We start from the raw sequence: 20,560 nt of genomic DNA on the forward strand, positions 1-20,560 counted from the left end.
TGTGTGAAACTTTTGAAAATTGTAAAGCACTATGGAATTTAAAGAATCTTTCATTTGATTAACATTTTTTTTAAGAAAATGAAGGTGAAATAACATTTTCAGAAAAATCAAACCTGAGAGAATTTGTCACTAACAGACCTAAACTACAAGAAATAAAAAGGAAGTTCTTCAAGATGAAGGAAAGTAATCCCAGCTGGAAAAATACAACTGCAGGAAGGAAGGAAGGAAGGGCATAAGAATGGGTAAATATGTGGAGAGATACAAGAGAACACTGACTATTTAGAAAAAGAATTTTTAAAATGGCCTATAGGGTTTATAATATATGTACAGTTGACCCTTGAACAACATGGGTTTGAACTGTGTGTATCTACTTGCATGCAGCTTTTTTTCAATAAATATGTACTGCATGATCCATGGTTGGTTAAATCCATGGATGTGGAACTGTGGATATGGAGGGCTGACTGTGAAGTTATATGCAGATTTGACTGTGCAAGGGGGTGGCGCCCCTAATCTGTGCATTGTTGAAGGGTCAACTGTATTAGTAAATTATATGAAAGCAATACCACAAAGGATGGAAGTGGGGGGGGGAATGGAGCCAAAATTTCTTAAGAACTTTGCATTATTTGGGGAGTGGCTAGAGTGCTCATTTAAGATGAACTTTAATAAGTTCAGGATGTTTAATTCTAACCAGTTAAAAAATTATAACAAGAAAATATCACTAAAAGCTAAGGAGAGATTGAGAACAATCAAGATAGCAGAGTAGGAGGACGTGCGCTCACTCCCTCTCGCAAGAGCACCGGAATTATAACTAACTGCTGAACAGTCATCAACAGAAAGACACTGGAACTCAACAAAAAAAAACACCCCACATCCAGAGACAAAGGAGAAGCCACAATGAGATGGTAGGAGGGGTGCAATCGCGTAAAAATCAAACCCCATAAATGCTGGGTGGCTGACTCACAAGCTGGAGAACAGATATACCGCAGAAGTCCTGAGGGTTCTGAGCCCCATGTCAGGCTTCCTAACCTGGGGGTCCAGCAACAGGAGGAGGAATCCCCAGAGAATCAGACTTTGAAAGCTAGTGGGATTTGACTGCAGAACCTCCACAGGACTGGGGGAAACGGAGACTCCACTCTTGGAGGGCACACAAAAAAGTGTGCTCACCAGGACTCAGGGGGAAGGAGTAGTGACCCCATAGGAGAATGAACCAGACCTACCTGCTGGTGGTGGAGGGTTGCCTGCAGAGGTGGGGGGCAGCTGTGGTGTGGCTCACCTAGGAGACAGGGGCACTGGCAACAGGGGTTCTGAGAAGTGCTAACTGGCGTGAGCCCTCCCAGAGTCCACCATTAGCCCCACCAAAGAGCCTGTAAGCTCCAGTGCTGGGTCACCTCAGGCCAAAGGACCACCAGGGTGGGAACACAGCTCCACCCACTGGCAGACAAGCAGATTAAAGTGTCACTGAGCTCCGCCCACCAAATCAGATTAAAGTTTTACTGAGCTCCGCCCACCCAGCCCAACCCACCATCAGTTCCTCCCATCAGGAAGCACCCACGAACCTTCTACACAGCTTCCTCCACAAGAGGGCAGACAGCAGAATCAAGCAGTATCAGCACTATTTCATCTTGTGGAACTGAAAACCACAGCCACAGAAAGACAGAGAAAATGAAAAGGCAAAAGACTCTGTACCACATGAAGGGACAAGATAAAACCCCAGAAAAACAACTAAATGAAGAGGAGATAGGCACTCTTTCAGAAAAAGAATTCAGAATAATGATGGTGAAGATGATCCAGGACTTTGAGAAAAGACTGGATGCAAAGATTGAAAAGTTGCAAGAAAAGTTTACCAAAGGCCTAGAAGAATTAAAGAACAAACAGAGATAAGCAACACAATAACTGAAATGAAAAATACACTAGAGGGAACCAATAGCAGATTAACAGAGGCAGAAGGGCAAATAAGTGACCTGGAAGACAGGATGGTGATAATCACGGATGTGGAAAAGAATAAGGAAAAAAGAATGAAAAGAACTGAAGACAGCCTAAGAGACCTCTGCGACAATGTTAAACACACCAACATTTGCATTACAGGGGTCCCAGAAGGAGAAGAGAGAGAGAAAGGACCTGAGAAAATATTGGAAGAGATTATACTTGAAAACTTCCCTAACATGGGAAAGGAAATAGCTTCCCAAGTCCAGGAAGCACAGAGAGTCCCAGGTAGGATAAACCCAAGGAGAAACACTCCAAGGCATATAGTAGTCAAACTGACAAAAATTAAAAACGGAGAAAAGTTATTAAAAGTGACAAGGGAAAAATGACAAATAACATACAAGGGAATTCCCAAAAGGGTAACAGCTGATTTCTCAGCAGAAACTCTGCAAGCCAGAAGGGAGTAGCACAATATATTTAAAGTGATGAAAGGGAAGAACCTACAACCAAGAATACTCTACCCAGCAAGGATCTCATTCAGATTCGATGGAGAAATCAAAAGCTTTACAGACAAGTGACAGCTAAGAGAATTCAGCACCACCAAACCAGCCTTACAACAAATGCTAAAGGAACTTCTCTAAGTGAGAAACATAAGAGAAGAAAAGGACCTACAAAAAAAAACACACAAAATAATTAAGAAAATGGTAATAGGAACATACATATTGATAATGACCTTGAATGTAAATGGACTAAATGCACCAACCAAAAGACACAGACTGGCTGAATGGATACAAAAACAAGACCCATATATATGCTGTCTACAAGAGACCCACTTCAGACCTAGGGACACATACAGACTGAAAGTGAGGGGATGGAAAAAGATATTCCGTGCAAATGGAAATCAAAAGAAAGCTGGAGTAGCAATACTCATATCAGATAAAATGGACTTTAAAATAAAAATGTTACAAGAGACAAGAAAGGACACTACATAAAGATCGAGGGATCAATCCAAGAAGAGATAACAATTATAAATATATATGCACCCAATATAGGAGCACCTCAATACATAAGGCAAATGCTAACAACTATGAAAGAGGAAATCGACAGTAATACAATCATAGTGGGGGACTTTAACATCCCAATTACACCAATGGACAGATCATCCAGACAGAAAATTAATAAGGAAATACAAGCTTTAAATGACACAGTAAATCAGCTTGATATAATAGATATCTATAGGACATTACATCCAAAAACAGCAGATTATACATTCTTCTCAAGTGCACACGGAACATTCTCCAGGATAGATCACATCTTGAGTCACAAATCAAGCCTTGGTAAATTCAAGAAAACTGAAATTGTATCAAGCATCTTTTCTGACCACAATGCTATGAGATTAGAAATCAATTACAGGAAGAAAACTGTAAAAAACACAAACACATGGAGGCTAAACAATACGCTACTAAATAACCAACAGATCCCTGAAGAAATCAAAGAGGAAATCAAAAAATACCTAGAGAGAAATGACAATGAAAGCACAACGATCCAAAACCTATGGGATGCAGCAAAGGCAGTTCTAAGAGGGAAGTTTATAGCAATACAATCCTACCTGAAGAAACAAGAAAAATCTCAAATAAACAATCTAACCTTACACCTAAAGAAACTAGAGAAAGAAGAGCAAACAAAACCCAAAGTTAGCAGACGGAGAGAAATCATAAAAATCAGAGCAGAAATAAATGAGATAGAAACAAAGAAAACAATAGCAAAAATCAATAAAACTAAAAGCTGGTTCTTTGAGAAGATAAATAAAATCGATAAACCTCTAGCAAGACTCATCAAGAAAAAGAGGGAAAGGACTCAAATCAATAAAATTAGAAATGAAACAGGAGAAGTTACAACAGACACCACAGAAATAAAAAGCACCATAAGAGATTACTACAAGCAACTATATGCCAATAAAATGGACAACCTGGATGAAATGGACAGATTCTTACAAAGGTATAACCTTCCAAGACTGAATCAGGAAGAAACAGAAAATATGAACAGACCAATCACAAGTAATGAAATTGAAACTGTGATTAAAAATTTCCCAACAAACAAAAGTTCAGGACCAGATGGATTCACAGATGAATTTTATCAAACATTTAGAGAAGAGCTAACACCTATCCTTCCCAAACTCTTCCAAAACATTGCAGAGGAAGGAACACTCCCAAACTCATTTTATGAGGCCACCATCACCCTGACACCAAAACCAGACAAAGATACTACAAAAATAGAAAATTACAGACCAATATCACTGATGAATTCAGATGCAAAAATCCTCAACAAAATACTAGCCAACAGAATCCAACAACATATTAAAAGGCTCATCCACCATGATCAAGTGGGGTTTATCCCTGGAATGCAAAGATTCTTCAATATATGCAAATCAATGTGATACACCATATTAACAAACTGAAGGATAAAAACCACATGATCATCTTGATAGATGCAGAAAAAGCTTTTGACAAAATTCAACACCCACTTATGATAAAAACTCTCCAGAAGGTGGGCATAGAGGGAACCTACCTCAACATAATAAAGGCCATATATGACAAACCCACAGCAAACAGCATTCTCAATGGTGAAAAACTGGAAGCATTTCCTCTAAGATCAGGAACAAGACAAAGATGTCCACTCTCTCCACTACTATTCAACATAGTTTTGGAAGTCCTTGCCACAGCAATCAGAGAAGAACAAGAAATAAAAGGAAGCCAAATTGGAAAAGAAGAAGTAAGATCATGTCATCTGTTCGCAGATGACATGATACTATACATAGAATATACAGTATACAGTCTGCCATACAAAGTGAAGTAAGTCAGAAAGAGAAAGACAAATATTGTATGCTAACTCACATATACGGAATCTAAAAATGGTACTGATGAACTCAGTGACAAGAACAAGGATGCAGGTGCAGAGAATGGACTGGAGAACTCGAGGTTTGGGAGGGGGCGGGGGGTGAAGGGGAAACTGAGACGAAGCGAGAGAGTAGCACAGACACATATATACTACCAACTGTAAAACAGATAGCCAGTGGGAAGTTGTTGTATAGCAAAGGGAGTTCAACTTAAGGATGGAAGGTGCCTTAGAGGACTGGGACGGGGAGGGTGGGGGGGACTCGAGGGAGGGTGGAGGGGGAGTCAAGGGAGGGAGGGAATACGGGGATATGTGTATAAAAACAGATGATTGAACTTGGTGTACCCCCCAAAAAATAATAAAAAAAAAAAAAAAAAAAGAAAATCCTAAAGATGGCACCAGAAAACTACTTGAGCTAATCAATAAATTTGGTAAAGTTGCAGGATACAAAATTAACACACAGAAATCTCTTGCATTTCTATATACTAACAATGAAAGATCAGAAAGAGAAATTAAGGAAACAATCCCATTCACCATTGCAACAAAAAGAATAAAATACCTAGGAATAAACCTAACCAAGGAGGTAAAAGACCTGTACTCAGAAAACTTTAAGACGCTAATGAAAGAAATCAAAGACGACACAAACAGAGGGAGGGACATACCATGTTCTTGGATTGGAAGAATCAACATTGTGAAAATGACTATACTACCGAAAGCAATTTACAGATTCAATGCAATCCCGATCAAATTACCAATGGCATTTTTCACAGAACTAGAACAAGAAATTTTACGATTTGTATGGAAACGCAAAAGACCCCAAAAAGCCAAAGCAATCTTGAGAAGGAAAGACAGAGTTGGTGGAATCAGGCTTCCTGACTTCAGGGTATACTACAAGGCTACAGTGATCAAGATAGTACGGTACTGGCACAAAAACAGAAATATAGATCAATGGAACAGGATAGAAAGCCCAGAGATAAACTATGGTCAACTAAATCTATGACAAAGGAGGCAAGGATATACAATGGAGAAAAGGCAGCCTCTTCAATAAGTGGTGCTGGGAAAACTGGTCAGCTACATGTAAAAGAATCAAATTAGAACACTCTTTAACACCATACACAAAAATAAACTCAAAATGGATTAAAGACCTAAATGTAAGGCCAGACACCATGAAACTCCTAGAGGAAAACAAAGGAAGAATACTCTTCGACGTAAATAACAGCAAGATCTTTTTTGATCCACCCCCTAGAGTAATGGAAATAAAAACAAAAATAAATAAGTGGGACCTAATGAAACTTCACAGCTTCTGCACAGCAAAGGAAACTATAAGCAAGAGGAAAAGACAACCCTCAGAATGGGTTGAATATATTTGCAAACGAATCAACAGACAAAGGAGTAATCTCCAAAATATATAAACAGTTCATCCAGCTCAATATCAAAAAAACAAACAACCCAATCCAAGGGTTTGGGCAGAAGACCTAAATAGGCATTTCTCCAAAGACATACAGATGGCCAAGAGGCACATTAAAAGCTGCTCAACATCACTAATTATTAGAGAACTGCAAATCAAAACTACAATGAGGTATCACCTCACATCGGTCAGAATGGGCATCATCAGAAAATCTACAAACAGTAAATGCTGGACAGGGTGTGGAGAAAAGGGAACGCTCTTCCACTGCTGGTGGGAATGTAAATTGATACAGCCACTATAGAGGACAGTATGGAGGTTCCTTGGAAAACTGAAAATAGAACTACCATATGACCCAGCAATCCCACTACTGGGCATATACCCAGAGAACACCATCATTCAAAAAGACACATGCACTCCAATGTTCATTGCAGCACTATTTACAATAGCCAGGACATGGAAGCAACCTAAATGTCCATCAACAGATGAATGGATAAAAAAGATGTGGTACATATATACAATGGAATATTACTTAGCTATAAAAAGCAATGAAACTGGGACATTTTTAGAGACATGGATGGACCTAGAGACTGTCATACAGTGAAGTGAGTCAGAAAGAGAAAAACAAATATCGTGTATTAACACATATATGTGGACTGTAGAAAAAATGGTACAGATCAACTGGTTTGCAAGGCAGAAATAGAGACCCAGATGTAGAGAACAAACATATGGACACCAAGTGGGGAAAGTGGGGAGGGTTGGGGGGGGAATGAACTGGGAGACTGGGATACCAAATTGTACACTCTAAATATATGCAGTTTATTGTAAAAAAAAAATGCATTTCATAAATGTGTATAAAAGGATGTAAAATCATTGAATGATGGAATAAACTTCCCAAATTCTGGGGAAAAAAAAAAAAAAAACGCCAAGGAGAGAGGAATGGAATAATAAAACATGCTTGATTAATCCCAAAGAAGGTAAGAAAGGAGGAACAAAGAAATGAGGAAGAACTTAGACAAAGAGAAAACAAAGAGCAAAGTGCAAAAAAGTAGACTTAAACCCAAATAATTACATTAAATACAAGCGGTTTCAGTAAAACAATAAGAAAAAATTAACATACTAGACCAACCCCCACCCCCAGAACCAAATTATAACTGTTTATAAGATGGCATTGAAATAAGAAAATTTAAAGTATATTGAAATAGGAAGATAAAAACAAACAGATGGAAAAATATATACCTGTGAACATTAACCAAAGAAAGTTCAAGTGGCTATATTAATATCAGACAAGACAGTCTTAATGCAAGAAGTATGACTAGACTAAAAAGGGACATTTTGTCAAGATAAAACAGTCAATTCACATCACCAAAATGAAAAGGTAGTCTACTGAATGGGAGAAGATGTTTGCAAATGATACATCCAATAAGGGGTTAACATTCAAAATTACAAATAACTCATACAACTAATTAAAAGAAACAACCCAATTAACAAATGGGCAGAGGACCTTTTTTCCAAAGAAGACATACAGATGACCAACAGACACATGAAAAGATGCTCAACACCACTAACCATCAGGGCAATACAAATCAAAACCACAAAGAGATACCAGCCACATTTCTCAGAATAGCTATTACCCAAAAGGGAACAAATAACAGGTGTTGGCAAGGATGTGGAGAAAAGAGAACCTTCACCCACTGTTGCTGGAAACGCAAATCGGTGCAGCTACTATGGGAAACAGCATGGAGATTCTTCAAAAAATTAAGAACAGAACTGCCATATGATTCAGCAATTTCACTTCTGGGTATTTACCCAAAGAAAACAAAACACTATTTTGAATGGCATATGCACACCAATGTTCATTGTATTACTGTTTACAATAGACAAGATATGGAAGCAACCTAAGGGCCCACTGACAGATGAACGGCTAAAGAAAATGTGGTATATACATACAAAGGAATATTTACTCATCTATAAAAAAAAATGAAGTCTTGCCATTTGTGATAACATGGAGGAATCTAGAAGGTATTATGCTAAGTGAAATAAATCAAAGACAAATATATGTGGAATCTAAAAAACAAAATAAACAAAAGAAAACAAAAACAGACATAGATACAGAGAACAAACTGGTGATTGAGAGAGGGGAGGGCAGTGGCGAGGGTTGGGGTGGGGGTGGTGGCAAAACAGATGAAGGGGATTAAGAGGCACAAAACTCCAGTTATAAAATAAGCCACAGGGATGTCATACACAGCATAGGAAATATGGTCAATAATGTTGGAATAACTTTGTATGGGGACAGCTGGTTACTAGACTTATCATGGTGATCATTTCAATGCGTGCAAATGTTAAATTACCATGTAGTACACCTGAAATTAACATAATATTACACATAAACTATATTTCAATTAAAAAAACTCCAGTTAAAGTGGAAATGAAACAAATTAAAATTATTTATAAATGATAATTATAGCAAAAAATAGTCAATTCAAAAGGAAGCTTTAATAACCTTAAAGTTATATGTACCTAATAACACAAAATATAAAAGCAAAAGTTTAAAGAACTAAGGAGAAACAGAACAATCCATAATTATGAGTTGAAGAATTTAACACATTTCTCTCAGTAATTGATAAGTTAAGAATGTGAAAAAAATCAATAAGGATAGAAAATATTTGAATAACACAACTAACCAACTAATAACATAAATAACCAATTAACATAAATAGCCAAATAACAAATTAACCAACCAAGCTGACACATATAGGACACATTTTTATCAATAAAATATTATACGATTAGTAGTTTTCCAAGTACAGTCTGGGAATCTCTGCGGGTTCTTGAAATCCTTTTGAAGGCCTGTAAGGTGAAAATTATTTTCATGATACTAAAACATTATTTGCCTTTTTCACTCTCATTCTCTCACAGAGTTTTCCAGATGCTACAAGTGTGATATCATCACTCTGACAGCTAATGGAATATGTGCCTGTATATTCTTAGGTCTTAAAGAATATATTCTAGGGACTTCCCTGGTGGCACAGTGGTTAAGAATTGCTTGCCAATGCAGGGGACATGGGTTTGATACTTGGGTCGGGGAGATTCCCACATGCTGCAGAGCAACTAAAGCCCATGAGCCACAACTACTGAAGCCTGCGCACCTACAGCCCGTGCCCTGCAACAAGAGAAGCCACCGCAGTGAGAAGCCAGCGCTCCGCAACGAAGAGTAGCCTCTGCTTTCCGCAACCAGAGAAAGCTCATGTGCAAGAAAGACACAATGCAGCCTAAAAACAAATAAATAAACTTACAAAAAAAAAAAGAGTTTCTAATATAGTGATATGGAAAACCCACATAAATACAAGCTCTTTGGGGTTAAGGATATAATAAAAGTTTCCTGATACCAAAAGGTTTGAGAACCACTGATTTATAGTTATAATCCCTTCCTTGGCCTTCTTTTTCAAATATATTTGCCTAGAAAAAAATCCAATCCAACTCTCTACCTATTTCACACCTAAGACTGAGTAACTGAACACACCAAATGCTGAAATTGATTACTATAAACCCCAGGACTGCCCCATATATCTCCAGTAACAAACATGGAACCTGAGCTGAGCAGTGAGGAAAGTGATTTACTTTGCAATTCCTACCATCACATGATAAGGTGCTGAGTTCTTAGTTGGTACCCAGCACATGTTTGTAGAATAAGAAAGCAAACAGATATAAGAGAAGAACTAAACAGGCCTTTACTGGCTTTCTAAGTGTCAGAAAACAGTTTTTCTTCTTTTTTCCCTTAAGGCTAGAAATAAAAGTCCATGATGACAACTGGCAAGAGGTTGCTCTATCTGGCCTGAAAGATACAGACAGAAGAAACTAACCAATTATATTTAACAGGTTCTGAAAAATCAGGGCATGCTGTTCACGTGCGAGTAGCCAGCAGTAAGATTAAGCTTCATACTAATTTAAAAGCTGCTTAATAGTGGATTTCTTAAGCTATCCTAAGGGATTCCAGGATTTTAAAGTTTTCCCCATCAGGAAGCCCTGTCCTGACACATTCTAACTTAATTATCCTAGTTGGAAAAAAAAATTGAGGTGATGTCAGGGGACCAGGGATCTAATTCTAGTTCTGTCCCTTATGGTGTGACATTGAGTTTGTCATTTAAACACAATCTTTTCTTTTTTTTCCACATGCAAATAATTAAATAATTTAACGTCTGTCCTACTTCAGAGAAAGATGAGAGTTCGGAATATTCTCCAACACATTTTGATGCTACTAAGGTTGATGGAATTACTCCCTTAATCAACAGTAATTTGACAAAATTCTTGTACACTTGTAATTTCATGTGGCCTTCGTCACCTTGTGAAGTCTGACATTATCCTCGCCTTTGACAAATGAGGAAAGCAAGTCTCAGAGAAGTCAGAGTGGCAGAGCCAGGCATGATTGTAGTCTTCAGGGTCTTCTCTGCACATATTCTCTCATGCAGCTGAGGAGGAAGGAAGCAATCTCTCTTCCTTCCGGAGCCCAGGAAGTGGCAATTCAATTATATTAATTAATTTTACCACATCAGTAAATTTCAGCTAAAATTTTCATTGAAAACTTAGAAAATGCTAAGTATCAAGGTTTGCTAATTATCTAAGGTGAAAAAAACCCAACATGATTCTGGTCCTAGAGGAGTACAATCTTGAGACGGTTAGGAGTAGATTTTTACACAACTAATTACAATTCAGTGGGTATGAACCAGGGAAGATGAACCTGGAACACACTGGTCAGAAAATAATGATGGGGCCATGTCAAAAGGACACATGAGACAACTTCAAGGGGCTTCCACTGGCTACATCTGAGGCAACTTGAACATCAAAACAAATAATGATAAGAAATTATTACTGAATAAAATAAGAATCAAGAGTCCACAGTGATGTAACTAGATGAATAAATTTTAAAAATAGAGGATAAGGAAAAACTCTTGCTTACAGTAGAATCCCAACTAACAAATGTAGAAGAAATGAAGCAATTAGAAAATAGACATTTGGGCAATAACTGATTCAAGCAACACTCATCAATGGATGCTAAAACTATTAAGTGAAAGTTTGAGGAGAAACAGGATACTTATAGTCTCAAAGTATTTATCTACAAGACTATTAAGTAATTACAAAGGAATGAAGCGAAGAAACTTGGTAGATACTACATGAACCAAGTAATCAAAGTTACTACCTGCAATTAGGACAAATGATATGTATCTCCAAATATAATGCTTTAAGAAGACTGTCACTTGTACAGCTTTCCTGTCAAAAGTGTATAACCTGAATCTAATCATGAGGTAACACCAGACAAACCCAAATTGAGAATCAGTCTATAAAATAACTGGGAAAAAAAAGACCAAACCAAAACAAAACAAAAAAAACTTGGAAAAATATTTATAAAGAAATATTAAGGTCATGAAAGACAAGGAAAAATGATAGAAGAACAGTTCCAGATTAATGGATACTAAAGAGACATGACAAGTACAACTTATGATCCAGAAGTTTCTTTTCCTGAAAGGGCATTATTGGGACAATTGGCAAAATATGAATAAGGTTTATTGATTAGCTACTAGTACTGTACTGATATTAATTTTCTGGTTTTAATAACTGGAGAAGGTCTGTAGATTAGCTCTTAATACTATATCAAAACTGATTTTCCGATTTTTACCCTAGCACTATGTATAGAGAAAAGTATGCCCTTGTTTTCAGAAAACATACACTAAAGTCTTGAATAGTAAAGGGACATTATGCATGCAAGTCATTGCCAAATGGTTCAGAAAAAAATATGTATCATGTATTGAGAGAGACTAATAATGCAAACATGATAAAATGTTAATAACTGGAGAATCTTGGTGAAGGGTATACGGGAATTCTTTGTATCACTGTTGCAATTTTTCTGTAAAGCTGAAATTATGTCAAAATAAAAAATTCTAAAAAAGTTTCATGAGTGTGGTGCCAAAATGTATACACACATAAGGTTATAAGAACCTGGAGGAGGGAATGACTAATTCTGCAAGGGAAGGAGAGGGAGCAAAGGAGACAGGCAAGAGAGACTTGTCAGGCAAGATTCCAAAGTAAGTGATATTTTAACTAAATTTTTTTGTTTGTTTGTTTTTTCTGCGCCACGTGGCTTGCGGAATCTCAGTTCCCGGACTGAACCCAGGCTAAGACAGTAAAAGCCCAGAATCCTAACACTAGGCCAACAGGGAACTCCCTTAACTAATCTTTGAAGAATGAATGGTTCTTGCATTAGGAAAGGGCAAAGGTGGAGGGCGAGTAGGGTACTTCAGACAGAAGAGACAGTATGTAGAAAGGCATGAAACTGAAAAAAGTATGGTTATATGAGGACCTGTGGGTACTTCTGTGTGGCTTAAGTCCAAAGGAAGGAGAAACAGATGCTGAAGCCAGCTTGAGAAGAGTCCAGGTGACATTTAAGGAAATTTCCAGCTCTAATACAAAAAAAGACTCTGCCAACAGACAAAGGGTAGGTATCATGGCTCTACATGTGGAAAAGGCAATGATGAATTTCACTCTAAAGGCAGAAGCATATCTAAGTTACAGCAGCAGCACATAAAGATGTGTATAACTGGTCTCCCCTCTTTAATAAATTTCTTCTGATATGTATGCATATGTGTATATCTAATCTTACTTCTTTGGCCATCATAATGACGAATAATGTCACCAAACGGCAGACAGAAACTGTTAAGACAAAGAATGGAGAAGGGAAGTAGTTTAGAAATGGGTGCCCCCTAGAGCATACTCTGACATTTAACGAGCATCTACTGTGAAAGTGGTGCCATACTATCTTTGGAGATAGAACTTGTTTGTATGCTGATGAGGATGTTTCAGAAAAGAGGTTTGAGGAGGAAACTAGTGAGGCAGATGAAAGAGAGACAAGAGAGGATGCAATCAAGAGAACAATTGGAGGGGCTGGCCTTTGATAGGAGCAGGGCCTTTTCATCTATTATAATAACAAGATGGCCTCTCTATGCTGCTCTACAAAAGCAGGCCTCTGGGCATTCAATGGTGATACTGGACCCTTCCCTTTGAATGTATTCTGTTGGCCCCTTAAGTACAATCCATTCAAATCCAAAGACCTGTTTGGAAGATGGATGTGGATGTGCACCTGATATTTTTTCAGGCTTTCTTCACAGTTAATCATTCCAATTTAACCCGGGTTGATGGCTAATGCTTGTGCTTTGCAGTCATAAACACTTGGATTTAATCTCAGCCCTACCATATACTAGTTGTAATGACACTGTGCAAGTCACAAACTCTCTGGGCATTTAAAAAAATTGGGATTAATAATATTTACTCTAACACTGTAAGAATTAGAATAATGTAAACTATTTTGCATAGTGCCTCTCACATAGTAGATGCTCAGTAAATGGTAACTACCATAATTATTCTCCTACTCAGCCTGTTCTTTTATATGTTAGCAGTTCTCTTTTATGGTGCAAAAATATTGGCAAACAACAAATTGATTGATAGAGTCTAGTAAAATACTGGCATGATTCAAAAGACAGACTTAGTGAAAAGTTTGTGGGCTTTGGAATCAGAACAAGCTGGTTTCCATCTTCAGTCTGCCAACTGCAAGTAGTATGATTTTGTATAAATCATTTAACGTTTCTGAGCCTATTGCCTTCTCAGGAAAATGGAGGTAATCTCATTCACAGCGTTGTCTGAAAATTATATAAGAAGTTATAGTAAAGTGCTCAAGACATATGAGCTCCACAACCAATGTTTATTTTCTTCAGTTCTCTTAACCCTTAGAGCAATTAGACAAACATATGCATGTCCTCATTAATTTGCTCTTGAGGTCTTGGATTTTTGATGAAATAAAGTTGCTGTTGGTTTTTTTTGTTTGTTTGACCTCTCAGTTCTGCCTGTTTATTTTCAAGCTCTTAGCTATTCCAACTTTAATTTGCAGGATGGCTTCATTAATCTATTAGTATTTTGGCTATATACTACATTAACATAACTTCACATCTTGGGGGAAAAGGAGGGGAAGCTATTAATTCTCTAATTACTTTCACTACTCTAAGTCTTGCCTTTCCAACTAGCTATATAATTTAACCAGAGCACACTTTTTTAGTGCTAGGAGTACCAAATCCATTTCAAACATGCAATAGTAGGTCTCCTGAACCCATACTAGTAGAGCAATGTCTGGGAAACATCATCTGGACTTCTTCCATATGTTTTACATGTTCCTTGCAATTTGTCAGTAGCCCTTGGTGGTTCTCATTTCTCACTGACTTTTGGGTTCTAGGCTTTGCTGATGCCTGATTCCTGTACTTGGCTTGCTCTGTGATCTACTCTCCAACACTTAGCTTTGGTGAGTAGCCTAGGGTTCCTAGGATCTGATCTTGTATTTTGCTTTCAGCCACACCACTCTTTTGTCTATGTTGATATGCCCAAAGCTACACCGTATGTATCTCAGCATCATAAATTATGCCAAGCACATATTAGTAGCTCATGAAAACATATCAAACTGGTGGTGGTGGGGAGGAAGAAGAGTAGGTGTGTGTGTTAAAATGTGTTAAGTCAATGTATGAAGTAGCCCAAAGGTGGTCTGGAAACAGGGAAGCTAATCACAAATACTTTCTTGGGGGAATAAGACATAAGGAATGAAAGCTCACAGCTGTTTCCATGGAAATATATGACAGCTCTCTTTGGCACTAAAGAACCAACAAATTAAATACAGCCAAGTATATTTGAGGAAAAGACCAAGAAACTTGGGGTCTTAGGAAAAATTATACATAAAACCAGTCTTCTGGAAGATCCAAACCAAAAGATGAGAAAAAATCAGGGAAGGAAGAAATAAAATAAACCCCTAACATTCATATTCCAATGAACTGTGGTACAGTAAAAAGAACAGTGGCCCAGGATATAGCAAACATAGTTCTGTTTCTGAAACTAAAGTGTTATATAATTTTGGCAAAGTTCTCTGTCCTCCATTTTTATGGTCTGTCATTCCTTCAACATGTATCTCTTCAGAATAAGGATACTAGTCTATATAACCATAATAAACACGTCAAACTAAGCCATCAATATTTGTTCCCCACTCCCCCCATAGTGATTAGTTATATTGGTAATAGGTCTTAGGAGAAAAATCATATGATGTCTATCTCCATAAATACTGAAAAAGCTTTTGACAAAATTTAACACTCCAAAAAATTAAGAATAGTTGGCTACTTCCTTAAGAAGATAAGATACATATACCTAAATCCTAAAGCCAACATCTTTTTTTTTGATGAACATAAGTTTTATTTTTTAATTTTAATTTTATTTATTTATTTATTTTTGGGGGTACACCAAGTTCAATCATCTGTTTTTATACACATATCCCCGTATTCCCTCCCTCCCTCGACTTCCCCCCAACCCTCCCTGTCCCAGTCCTCTAAGGCATCTTCCATCCTTAAGTTGAACTCCCTTTGTTATACAACAACTTCCCACTGGCTATCTATTTTACAGTTGGTAGTATATATATGTCTGTGCTACTCTCTCGCTTCGTCTCAGCTTCCCCTTCACCCCCCGCCCCCCCCAAACCTCGGGTTCTCCAGTCCATTCTCTGCATCTGCATCCTTGTTCTTGTCACTGAGTTCATCAGTACCATTTTTAGATTCCGTATATGTGAGTTAGCATACAATATTTGTCTTTCTCTTTCTGACTTACTTCACTCTGTATGACAGACTGTAGGTCTATCCACCTCGTTACATATAGCTCCATCTCTAAAGCCAACATCTTAATGGAGAAACACAAGAGGCATTCCCACAAAGGTAAGGAATAAGGCAAGGATGTCTACCATCTTCACTAATATTTAACTCTGTACTGGAAGTATTAGCCAATGCATTTAGATAAGATAAAACAATTAGGAGCCTAAGATATTGGAAAAGCAGAAGCAAAACCATGTATTTCTGCAGATGACATGCTAGGATACCTGGAAAACTCTAGACATATACGATCCAATACAGTAGGCACTAGATACATGCAGCTGTTGAGCACTTGGAATGTCACTAGTTCAAATTGAGATGTGCTGTAAGTGTAAAATATACACTAGACTTTGAAGACTGAGGAAAAAAATGTAAAATATTTCACTAATGTTTTACATCAATTACATTAAAATGGTCGTTTTAGATATTATGAATAAAATAAATTATTAAAATTAACTTTCTTTTTACTTTTTAAATGTGACTATCAGAAAAATTTAAATTATATAAGTGGCTCAAATTAAATTTCTATTGTACAGTACTTCTCTAGAGAATCAGTGATAAAGCTAGCTCAAACAGTAGAAGAATTCAGCAAGATAACAGAATATATAGCTAACATGCAAAACTCAGCAGTCTTCATATACACAGATAATAACCAGTTAGAAAATGTTATGGAAAGGAAAATGCTGTTTACAATAGAATCAAGAAAAATGAAATACTTAGGAATAAAGTTAACAAGAAATATGCAAAATCTTTCTAAGAAAGTTAGAAAACACTCCTGAAAGATACAAGTAGACTTGAACAAATAAAAAGACATCCTTGTTCTTGTATGTCTCAGCATCATCAAGTTGTTAGTTCTTATAAATTAATTTACAAATGTAATGCAATCTCAGTAAAAATACCAAGAAGTCTTTTTTTTTTTCTTTCCTGGAGCAAGACAAGTTGATATTAAAATTCACATAAAAAAACATGAGAAGAGCTAAGAAACAATGAAAAGGAAGAACTATGAGATGAGACTAGCCTTAGCAGACATTTAAAAAAATACAAAGCTTCTATAATTAAAACTGTGGTACTGACGCATAGACAGGTAGACCCAACTATACACATAAATATAGTATATGACAAAGGTGGTATATCTCAAATTACTGGGGCAAAGATGGACGTTTTAATGAGTGATGGTGGAACAATGAATGGCCATTTGGAAAAAGATAAAATTAGACCTATTTCTTATGCCATACACAAGAATAAACTCCAAATGCATCAGAGATCTAACTATAAAAAATGAAATTATACAAGTACTAAAGGTAAAAATGCATGAATTCTTATAACAAAAGGTTAAATAAATGAACTATAAAACAAAACGCGCATATCAAAAAAATAAGAAAAGTAAAAATTGGGAGAAATTATTTATAATATGTATCACAATAAAAGAGTCAATATGCTTAATATACAAAGGACTTTTTCAAATTAAAGGAAAAAAAGACCACAAATCCTACAAGTAAATGAGCAAAAGAAATGAACACATGATTCACAAAAAAAGATAAAATGGCCCTTATGCATGTGAAAAGATGTTAAACTCATAAAGAGAAACGCAAATTACAACTATACTGAGAAACCATTTCTCAACCATCAGATTGGCAAAAAAAAAAAAAAAAAAAAAAAAGAGTCTGAAGCTTGATAATACACTCTGTTCTGGAGGCCACAGGAAAACAGGCACTCCTATATTGCTAGTGGGAATGAAAAAGGGTATCATTTCTATGGAGGGGAATTTGGCAGTATCTAACAAAACTATATTTGTCTCTACCCCTGGACTAATAATACCAATTCTTTGGAAATTTACTCTGACGGCATGTCTCCTAAATATGAAAACACTCACGTATAAGTTTATTAACTGAAGCATTATTTGTAATGATGAAATACTGGAAACTATCTGATGCCCAAACAAAGGAGACTGGCTGAGTAAACTTAGGTGGATATACATAATGGAGATTTCTACAGCTTAAAATAAAGGTGAGCTCCATGTACTCACAATGGAGTGAGACCCAGGGTGTATTGTTAAGTTAAAAATACAAGCAAAGTGCAAAAGAGAATAAAATGTGCTACCTTTCGTGTAAGGAAAGGTAGCACATTTGTATCTGCTTACATTATGAAACACCTGGAGGGATAAACCAGAAAACAATGAAAGTGATTAAGTACTTACAAAGGGTAGTGGTGGTAGAGGGAGCAGGATGGGAGGAAAGGGAAGGGAAGACCGTGCTCTCAGTAAACGTTTTTGTATAGTTTTGACTCTTGGAAGCAAGTTAATTTTGTATATTTCAAAGGATAAAGTTAAATTAACAAAGATGGGGAAAAAACTAAACCTAAAACTGAATGACGGAATAAATGAACCCAACTGTATTTTAAATAAATAACATAATCACATTGAGGGAAAAAGAAAAAAGGATGTAAGTAACTTTTGAACATAGTATTTGACTAGGGAGGAAAATGCCAACAAATTTTGAACTCTTCTTAGTAGGTTTTTTTTCCCTTCATAGTGGTATATGTATAGCAATTCTGAAACTATTTTATGAGTAGTATAGGACTAATGTTGGTGGAAGCCAAGGTTCTTACTATAGAAAAAAGGAATATTCAAACTATTTCACCAACCTGTAAATGTTGGGAATGTTCTAGGACCGTTGTTGGAGAGCTTCTCTTCTCTATCCATACTCATACTCCTTAGATCAGTGGTTCTTAAACTTTAGCCTGCATCAGAATCACCTGCAGAGCTTGTTAAAACACAGATTGCTGTGTCCTAGCCTTTGAATTTCTGATTCATTGGTTGGGAATTTGCTTTTCTAACAAGGTCCCAGGGGATGCCAATGCTTCTGGTCTGGGCACCACACTCAGAACACAACCGTATGAAAAAACAAAAACGAAAACAAAACACAACCTCATATGACCTACTCTAGCCTTGTGGCTTTAAATTCTATCTATAATTAACTTCCACATTTATACCATTAGTTTAGAAGTTTCCAGACTCTTATTTTAATAAAACTTCTCACTTGAAAACCTACTAGGCATTTCAAGCATAATATGTCTACAACCAAACTCCTGATTCTCCCAACTCTTGCCTTTAAACTTGTTTCTCTAAGTCTTTTCTATCTCATTCCATCCTCTCAAATGACTCAGGCTAAAAACCTTGCAGTCATCCTTGACTCCTATCTTTTTCTAATATTCCATGTCCTATCAGCAGTAAATCCCATCACCTGTAACTTCAAAATACATCCAGAATCAGACCATTTCTCCTCTCCTACTTCTTTTTACTTGGATTATTGCAATAGCCTCCTAAATGGCTATCCCTGCCCCTGTAGTCTAATTTCAACATACTACCAGAGTGAGCCTTTTAAAACATGCCTCAGATATCATTCTTGTGCTAGAAACCTCCAATAGCTTCCTATTTTACAGAATTAAAGTCAAGTCCTTAAGCAGACCTACTGAATCCTGTAAGATCTGATTCCTCATTATTCCTCTGACCTAATTTCCCACCTCTCCCTTGATTACTTTAATAATACTATCCTTCTTACTGTATATACTAAGCTAGTGATTCTCAAACTTTTTGGTCTTAGGACTACTTTACACTCTTAAAATTTATTGAGGATTGCAAAGAGTTTTAGTTTATGTGTGTCATATCTATCAATATTTATCCTATTAGATATTACTGACAAATGTAAAAAATTTTAATTTAAAATTAACAAAAAACAAAAATACAACATATTTTTATGAAAATCATTGTATTTTCCAGAGGAAAAAATTTCAGTGAGATGAATGGTATTGTTTTATATTTTTGGAAAACTCTCTAATATCTGACCTAATAGAAGACAGTTGGATTCTCTGCTTCTGTATTTAATTGCCACTACATATATCATTTTGGTTGAAATATGTGAAGTAGGCAAAGGAAATCCAGATTAATGGAGATATGTAGTTGGAAAAGGGAAGCGTATTTAAATAAAATTATCAGGTAATTGTGGATATCCCCCTCTGATGCTATAATAAAACTCAACGTTTCCTAAATATTAGTTGCACATAGAATCTGAAGCCATGAAATTTTCACATTCTGTTAATATTAAAATCCATTGGTCAATCTCACACTCTGAACAGGTTTTTTATCCACACATGATTTTGTATCATCATGGAATATCAAAAATTCCCAATAGTTGCTATCATTATAATCCCATCAGAAAAGTCTATAAGTAGTAGCAAGCTGTCAAGATCATGGTGGCAGACATAAGTTTTCAAAAATTCTAATTTTCATTGATTTTAGCATTGTCTGCAAATGCTATTAGCTGTTTTCCTTGAAGTGACAGGCTCACTTAATTAATTTTTGAGAAAATGTCTGCCAAATACCAAATCTGAATAACCAATTTGTCTGTTAGTCATTCTTTCAAGTGAAAATGGTGTTCAATTAAAAAGTGGCTGACAGGTCAATTATACAAGTGCTTTTTCTCAAGGCAATCACAGTACTTTAGTATGCAGCAGAATTGTTTTATCTGTACTTCTCATTTCCGCACATAGAATATTAAAAAGATTGAAATTTGACAAAATGAATCAAATTTGATAAAATCTACCCAATTCATTGGAATAG

General features: G+C 36.4%; 1 protein-coding gene and 1 long non-coding RNA gene across 12 annotated transcripts in view; one reads left to right on the plus strand and one right to left on the minus strand.

Annotated features, from left to right (window-relative positions):
* LOC130835575 (uncharacterized) overlaps positions 1–9,488 on the plus strand; it is a 35,253-nt gene extending 25,765 nt beyond the window's left edge. The window contains exon 3 of the long non-coding RNA XR_009048984.1: positions 9,143–9,488. This is a non-coding gene — a long non-coding RNA (uncharacterized LOC130835575). The remainder of the gene's footprint in view (positions 1–9,142) is intronic.
* Positions 1–20,560, minus strand: part of SCMH1 (Scm polycomb group protein homolog 1) — a 191,779-nt gene that overhangs the window by 46,509 nt on the left and 124,710 nt on the right. The window lies entirely within an intron of this gene.

The sequence above is a fragment of the Hippopotamus amphibius genome, chromosome 1 (genome assembly GCF_030028045.1).
Source record: "Hippopotamus amphibius kiboko isolate mHipAmp2 chromosome 1, mHipAmp2.hap2, whole genome shotgun sequence".
Taxonomy (NCBI): domain Eukaryota; kingdom Metazoa; phylum Chordata; class Mammalia; order Artiodactyla; family Hippopotamidae; genus Hippopotamus; species Hippopotamus amphibius.